At 38.1% G+C, this 8,973-nt stretch overlaps 1 non-coding gene across 1 annotated transcript; it reads left to right on the top strand.

The window, feature by feature from the left end:
- The first annotated feature begins 1,469 nt into the window (after positions 1-1,469).
- On the top strand, positions 1,470-1,577 carry LOC148554132 (small nucleolar RNA R71). The gene has a single exon (XR_015893529.1). It is a non-coding gene; the product is annotated as a small nucleolar RNA R71 (small nucleolar RNA).
- The last annotated feature ends 7,396 nt before the right edge of the window (positions 1,578-8,973 follow it).

Here is an 8,973-nt window from a genome sequence, read left to right as displayed (position 1 = left end):
TTCAGTTGGAGGACCAACTCTCCTCTGTCCACATCAATCACAGCTTTTGTTGTGGCTAGGAAGGGTCTTCCAAGGATGATGGATTCATCCTCATCCTTCCCAGTGTCTAGGATTATGAAATCAGCAGGGATGTAAAGGCCTTCAACCTTTACTAACACGTCCTCTACTTCTCCATAAGCCTGTTTTCTTGAGTTGTCTGCCATCTCTAATGAGATTCTGGTAGCTTGCACCTCAAAGATCCCAAGTTTCTCCATTACAGAGAGTGGCATTAAGTTTATTCCTGACCCCAGGTCACACAGAGCCTTCTCAAATGTCATGGTCCCTATGTTACAGGGTATTAAGAATTTACCAGGATCCTGTTTCTTTTGAGGTAATTTCTGCCTATCCAATGCATTCAGTTCATTGGTGAGCAAGGAAGGTTCATCTTCCCAAGTCTCATTACCAAATAATTTGGCATTCAACTTCATGATTGCACCAAGGTACTTAGCAACTTGCTCTTCAGTGACGTCTTCATTCTCTTCAGAAGAAGAATACTCATCAGAGCTCATGAAGGGCAGAAGGAGGTTCAATAGAATCTCTACGGTCTCTAGATGAGCCTCAGATTCCTTTGGTTCCTCAAAGGGAAACTCCTTATTGGTCACTGAACGTCCCAGGAGGTCTTCCTCACTAGGATTCACGTCCTTCTCCTCCCTTGTAGGTTCGGCCATGATGGTCAAATCAATGGCCTTGCACTCTCTCTTTGGATTTTCTTCTGTATTGCTTGGGAGAGTACTAAGAGGAGTTTCAGTGACCCTTTTACTCAGCTGGCCCACTTGTGCCTCTAAATTTCTAATGGAGGACATTGTTTTATTCATGAAACTGAAAGTGGCCTTAGATAGATCAGAGACTATATTTGCTAAGCTAGATAGATTCTGCTCAGAATTCTCTGTCTGTTGCTGAGTGGATGATGGAAAATGCTTGCTATTGCTAAACCTGTTTCTTCCACCATTATTAAAGCCTTGTTAAGGCTTTTGTTGATCCTTCCATGAGAAATTTGGATGATTTCTCCATGAGGGATTATAGGTATTTCCATAGGGTTTCCCCATGTAATTCATCTCTGCTATTGCAGGGTTCTCAAGATCATAAGCTTCCTCTTCAGAAGATGCCTCTTGAGTACTATTGGAAGCAGCTTGCAATCCATTCAGACTCTGAGAAATCATATTGACTTGCTGAGTCAATATTTTGTTCTGAGCCAATATGGCATTCAGAGCATTAATTTCAAGAACTCCCTTCCTCTGAGGCGTCCCATTACTTACAGGATTCCTCTCAGAAGTGTACATGAACTGGTTATTAGCAACCATGTCAATAAGTTCCTGAGCTTGTGCAGGCGTTTTCTTTAGGTGAATGGATCCACCTGCAGAATGGTCCAATGACATCTTTGATAACTCAGACAGACCATCATAGAATATATCCAGGATGGTCCATTCTGAAAGCATGTCAGAAGGACACTTTTTGGTCAGTTGCTTATATCTCTCCCAAGCTTCATAGAGGGATTCACCGTCCTTCTGTCTGAAGGTTTGAACATCCACTCTAAGCTTACTAAGCTTTTAAGGAGGAAAGAACTTGGCTAAGAAAGCCGTGACCAGCTTATCCCAAGAGTTCAGGCTATCTTTAGGTTGAGAGTCCAACCATATTCTAGCTCTGTCTCTTACAGCAAACGGGAAAAGCATAAGCCTTTAGACCTCAGGATCAATCCCATTAGTCTTAACAGTATCACAGATCTGCAATAATTCAGTTAAAAACTAAAAAGGATCTTCTGATGGAAGTCCATGAAACTTGCAATTCTGTTGCATCAAAAAAACTAATTGAGGCTTTAGCTCAAAATTGTTTGCTCCAATGGCAAGGATTGAGATGCTTCTTCCATGTAAATTGGAATTTGGTGCAGTAAAGTCACTAAGCATCTTCCTTGCATTGTTATTATTTTCGGCCATGTCTCCTTCTTTTTCGAAAATTTTTGTCAGATTTTCTCCAGAGAGTTGTGCTTTAGCTTCCCTTAGCTTCCTCTTCAGAGTCCTTTTTGGTTCAGGATCAGCCTCAACAAGAATGTTCTTATCCTTGTTCCTGCTCATATGAAGAAGAAGAAAACAGAAAAGAAAATATGGAATCCTCTATGTCAGAGTATAGAGATTCCTTATGTAAGTATAAGAAGAGAAGAATAGAGGAAGGAATAGATAAGAATCCAAACACAGAGGTGAAGAGTGGGTTCGAATTCTTGGGTGAAAGAGAAGTGTTAGTAGATAAATAAAATACTTAGAAAGAGATGAGGAGGAGAGAATTTCGAAAATTAAATAAATTAAAATTCGAGAACTTAAAAAGAAAAATAAAATTAAATCAAACTAAAATTTAAAACAAATAGTTAATTGAAAAGAAATTTCGAAAAAGGAAGGAAAGTGATTTTCAAAAATCAGAGAGATAATTAGTTAGGTAGTTTTGAAAAAGATATGATTGAAATAGTAAACTTTTAAAATCAAACAAAAAGTCAAGTGGTTAATTGAAAAAGATTTGAAAATCAATTTTTGAAAAGATAAGAAGTTAGAAAAGAAGTTAGAAAAGATTTTGAAATTGATTTTGAAAAAGATGTGATTGAAACTTATTTTGAAAAAGATTTGAAAAAGAAATTTAAAAAGATTTGATTTTGAAAATTAAAGTTGATTACTTGACTAACAAGAAACAAAAAGATAGGATTTTAAAATTTAAAGATTGAACCTTTCTTACTAGGCAAGTAACAAACTTAAAATTTTTGAATCAATCACATTAATTGTTAGCATTAATTTTGAAAATATGAAATAGAATTAAAAAAAGATTTTGAAAATCAATTTAAAATTTTCGAAAATTATGAAAGAAAAATGAAAAAGATTTAATTTTTGAAAAAGATTTGAAAAAGATAGGATTTTTAAATTGAAAATTTGACTTGACTCATAAGAAATAACTAAATTTTAAAAAGTTTTGAAAAAGTCAACTCAAATTTTCGAAATTTATGAGTGAAAGAAGGGAAAGATATTTTTTTGATTTTTGAATTTTAATGATGAGAGAGAAAAACATCAAAAAGACTCAATGCATGAAAATTTTGGATCAAAACAAATGATGCATGCAAGAACACTATGAATGTCAAGATGAACACCAAGAACACTTTGAAGATCAAGATGAACATCAAGACTTTATTTTTGAAAAATTTTTAAGAAAAGAAAACATGCAAGACACCAAACTTAGAAATTTTTAATATTTAGACTCTAAGAATTCAAGAATGCATATGAAAAACAAGAAAAGACACAAAACAAGAAAATGCAAAGATCAAACAAAGCAATTCATCAAGAACAACTTGAAGATCATGAAGAAAACATGCAGGAATTTTCGAAAATTTTAAGAAGAATTAAAAAGATGCAATTGACACAAACTTACAAATTGACACTAGACTCAAACAAGAAACATAAAATTTTTGGTTTTTATGATTTTATAAGAATTCTTTGGTTTTTTCGAAGATTATTTTGGGAAAAATGAAAAAGAAGAACTTTTTTTTGTATTGTTTTCGAAAATAAGAAATAAAAAAGCTTAAAAATAAAATAAAATTACCTAATCTGAGCAACAAGATGAACCGTCAGTTGTCCAAACTCGAACAATCCCCGGCAACGGCGCCAAAAACTTGGTGCACGAAATTGTGATCATCAACAATGGCGCCAATGACTTGGTGCTCTCAAACATGAATCACACTTTGTCACAACTTTGCACAACTAACCAGCAAGTGCACTGGGTCGTCCAAGTAATAAACCTTACGTGAGTAAGGGTCGATCCTACGGAGATTGTCGGCTTGAAGCAAGCTATGGTCACCTTGTAAATCTCAGTCAGGCGGATTCAAATGGTTATAGAAAATTGATAATTAAAACATAATTAAAATATAAACTAGGATAGAGATACTTATGTAATTCATTGGTGAGAATTTCAGATAAGCGTATAGAGATGCTTTCGTTCCTCCTGAACCTCTACTTTCCTGCTGTCTTCATCCAATCATTCCTACTCCTTTCCATGGCGAGCTGTATGTTGGGCATCACCGTTGTCAATGGCTACATCCCGTCCTCTCTGTGAAAATGGTCCAATGCGCTGTCACTGCATGGCTAATCATCTGTCGGTTCTCGATCATATTGGAATAGGATTTACTATCCTTTTGCGTCTGTCACTACGCCCAGCACTCGCGAGTTTGAAGCTCGTCACAGCCATCCCTTCCCAGATCCTACTCGGAATACCACAGACAAGGTTTAGACTTTTCGGATCTCAGGAATGGTCGTCCATGGGTTCTAACTTATACGACGAAGACTCTAATATCTCGGACTCGGTCCCATGTATTAGATATCTAAGAGATACTCATTCTATCTCATCTTCATGTAGAACGGAAGTGGTTGTCAGGCACGTGTTCATAAGTGAGAATGGTGATGAGCGTCACATAATCATCACATTCATCATGTTCTTAGGTGCGAATGAATATCTTAGAATAGGAATAAGCTTGAATTGAATAGAAAAACAATAGTACTTTGCATTAATACTCGAGGAACAGCAGAGCTCCACACCTTAATCTATGGTGTGTAGAAACTCTACCGTTAAAAATACATAAGAACAAGGTCTAGGCGTGGCCGAGAGGCCAGCCTCCATGATCTCAGAACTAAACGTCCAAAGATCCCTGAATACAATAGTAAAAAGTTCTATTTATGCTAAACTAGTTACTAGGGTTACAGAGATAAGTAAATGATGCAGAAATCCACTTCCGGGGCCCACTTAGTGTGTGCTTGGGCTGAGCATTGAAGCTTTCACGTGGAGAGGTCTTTCTTGGAGTTGAACACCAATTTGTAACCTGTTTCTGGCGTTTAACTCCACTTTGCAACCTGTTTCTGGCGTTTAACTCCAGAATAAGGCAGGAAGCTGGCGTTGAACGCCAGTTTGTGTCATCTAAACTTGGGCAAAGTATGAACTATTATATATTGCTGGAAAGCCCTGGATGTCTAATTTCTAACGCAATTGAGAGCGCGCCAGTTGGAGTTCTGTAGCTCCAGAAAATCCACTTTGAGTGCAGGGAGGTCAGAATCCAACAGCATCTGCAGTCCTTCTTCAACCTCTGAATCTGATTTTTGCTCAAGTCCCACAATTTCAGCCAGAAAATACCTAAAATCATAGAAAAACACACAAACTCATAGTAAAGTCCAGAAATGTGGTTTTTATTTAAAAACTAATAAAATTATACTAAAAACTAACTAAATCATATTAAAAACTATGTAAAAACAATGCCAAAAAGCGTATAAATTATCTGCTCATCCGTCCTGCACTTGATTGGTTTTGTTCTTTGCCTGCAGGTTCTATTTCTCGCTTTCAAGACCTATCAAAGTCCTTTGAGGAGCACTTTGCTGAATAAGACCAGATCCAAATGCATCCATTCGATCAAAATAAGACAGCCTTTATTACTGAATATGGAAACTATTGTTATAAAGTCATGCCATTTGGCCTTAAGAATGCAAGTGCAACATATCAGCGTCTAATGGATAAAGTCTTCGCCAAACAGATCGGCAGGAACATTGAGGTCTACGTTGACAATATGGTCGCCAAGACAAAGATCGGCAACAATCACCTTGACGACCTCGCAGAAATCTTCGCTCAACTAAGAAAATACAACATGCGGTTAAATCCCGAGAAATGCGCATTTGGCGTCCATAGCAGTAAATTCCTTGGCTTCATGCTCACAAGCCGAGGTATCGAGGCAAATCCAGAAAAATGCCGAGCTATTTTAGACATGACAAGCCCACAAACCATTAAAGAAGTCCAGCGATTAAAAGGGAGACTTGCTGCACTTTCTAGATTTTTACCCTGCCTAGCTTCTAAATCTTTATGTTTTTTCCAAACTTTAAAAAAGAAAAAAACTTTCCGCTGGACTGATGACTGCGAACAAGAATTCCAAGTTATTAAAGAAAATCTTTCAAAACCACCAATCTTACAAACCCACCCATTCAGAGGGAACCATTATTCTTATATTTATCTATCACTAACTGGGCTATAAGCTCTGCTCTTGTTGCAGAAAGGGAAAAGAAGCAGTTTTTGATCTATTTTACCAGCAAAACATTATAGAATTCCGAGCTTCGATATCCGAGCATTGAGAAGCTGGCCCTATCCCTTGTCTTCTCGGCCAGAAGACTCCGACCATATTTTCAGAGCCATGAAATCCATTTTCGGACAGATCATCCTTTGCGACAAGTCCTTCAAAAACCTGAGTTGGCTGGCTGACTAGTAAAATGGTCGGTGGAGCTATCGGAATTTGATATCAAGTACGAAGGCCGAACATCTATCAAGTCCCAATTCTTGGCCGACTTCATCGCCGAGTTCTCAGTACCAGACACAACCGAAGACTACATCAAATGGTCTTTATACGTCGATGGGTCCTCCAACCCACAAGGATGTGGAGCAGGTATCATACCTGATAATAGCCAGGGCAACATCATCGAACATTCCCTCAATTTTTCATTTAAAGCAAGCAACAATCAAAGTGAGTATGAAGCCCTAATTGCCGGCCTTAGACTCGCTGCCGACCTAAACATCACCGAACTTAAGGTATACTGCGACTCCTTACTTATCGTCCAGCAGGTAAACAACTTATACCAAGTAAAGGATCCTTTTCTTTCTAAATACCTTGACATTGTACAAAATTTACTTTCAAATTTTTTAAAATACGAAATACATCACATACCCAGGGAGAGTAATGGCCGAGCTGACATTCTGTCTAAACTCGCCAGTACTCAACCAAACAGGTCATCCCTTTATCAGTCAACATTGCTTAAGCCAAGCATCGAACTCACAGAAATATTAAGTGTAACACAGGAAGTAGATTGGAGATCTCTATACATAGACTATCTTAGGACAGGAATCTTTCCAGACAATGTCAAAAATGTCCGACAATTTCGCCGACAAGCATCCTTTTTTACAATTTATAACAACTGCCTATATAGACAAGGATTCTCTTGTCCGCTATTAAAATGTCTTTGCAGAACAGAAGCCGAGCTTGCACTTGCCGAGGCACATGAAGGGATCTGTGGTACACACCTCGGAGCCCGAAGTCTGTCTTCAAAAATCCTCAGAGCTGGATTATACTGGCCAACAATACGACAGGATTGCCAAGCAAAAGTTAAAAGCTGTAACAACTGCCAGAAACACAGTTCGATCACACATCTCCCGGCCGAACTCCTACACTGTTCCGAGGTAAGTTGGTCGTTCAACCAATGGGGCATAGATATCCTCGGCCCTTTCCCCACAGCAGCAGGACAGGTAAAATTCCTGGTTGTAGCAATTGATTATTTTTCCAAATGGATAGAGGCACAGCCCCTAGCCAATATCACATCACAACAAATGCTTTCTTTTGTCTGGAAATATATTATTTGTCGATTCGGCATTCCTCGGCACATTATCATAGATAATGATCGCCAGTTTTTCGATCAAAAATTCACATCCTTCTTGTCGGACTTAAAAATCAAACAACACTTTTCATCAGTAGAGCATCCACAAACAAACGGGCTAGCAGAAGCTGTAAATAAAGTAATACTACATGCTCTAAGAAAGAAACTGGATGATGCAAAAGGCCTCTGGGCCGAGCTTATTCCAGAGATCATATGGGGACACAACACCACAATTCACTCAACCACAAATGAAACACCCTTCTGGTTAGTCTACGGTTCAGACGCAATGATACCATTGGAGATCTCCTAATCCTCACTACGCACTGAAATGGCCGACAAAACTACAAAATACATAGCTCAGCAAACCGAACTTGACCTCATAGAAGACGTCAGATCATCCACAGCAATCAAACAATTAGCTATGCAACAACTCATCGCTCGAAGATTTAATAAAAGACTTCACCCAAGGTCTTTCCAAGTAAATGACCTTGTGCTCAGGAAAACAGAATAAGCTAGACGACCATCAACCCATGGCAAACTAGTAGCCAATTGGGAAGGCCCTTACCGAGTCACAGAAGTCATCGGCAATGGAGCTTACTGACTACAAACCTTAGATGGTAAGATCTGCCTAATAATTGTAATGTATCTTCTTTAAAGCTATATTACAGTTAAAACCAGGGATAGGCAAGTACTCTTTTTCTACTACCAAGATTTTTCCCAAAAAGGGTTTTGCTTGGAGAGGTTTTAACGAGGCTAGCCTACCTCGGCCTTTGAAATCAAAGGTTTCACAATAAATAAATTTATTATCCAGTCAATATTCTTTGCATTTCATACTTTTTATTTATTTGATATTTTTACCACCGATCTATACTCCGAACCGACCATACGGTAACAATCAGTCCAAAAAGCCAAACTATAATCTACCTCCGACCATTCGGATATAATACTTTTTATTTATTTGATATTTTTACCACCGATCTATACTCTGAACCGACCATACGGTAACAATCAGTCCAAACAGCCGAACTATAATCTAACTCCGACCATTCGGATACTATCAATCAAACGAACTACCGATCTATATTCTGAATCCAATCATTCAGATTCTATCCTTCAAACAACTAACCGATCTAACTCAGAATCCGATCAATCAAACTCTATCAGTCAAACAAACCGAACTTACTCCGCAACCGATCATTCGGAACCTCTCAGTCAAACTAAATATCCGATCTTAATCAGAAGCCAATCATTCAGAATTTATCAATCAAATAACCGATCTAGCTCGGAATCCGATCATTCAGAGTTCATTAATCAATCCATCAAATAACTTATCTTAGTCAGAATCCGAACACTGTGATACTATCATTTCAATCAGATAGCCGATTACAATCCGAACCCGACCGTTCGGCAAATATCAGTCAAAACAAATATCCGATCTTAATAACAGATCGCCGAGCAAAAACTCGGAAACCGACTTTATCAAAAATTACTGCCGACCATTAAACAGAATCCA

This window comes from Arachis ipaensis, chromosome B7, assembly GCF_059453495.1.
Source record: "Arachis ipaensis isolate K30076 ecotype BB chromosome B7, ASM5945349v1, whole genome shotgun sequence".
Taxonomy (NCBI): Eukaryota; Viridiplantae; Streptophyta; class Magnoliopsida; order Fabales; family Fabaceae; genus Arachis; species Arachis ipaensis.
This window is presented reverse-complemented; position numbering and strand designations above follow the sequence as displayed.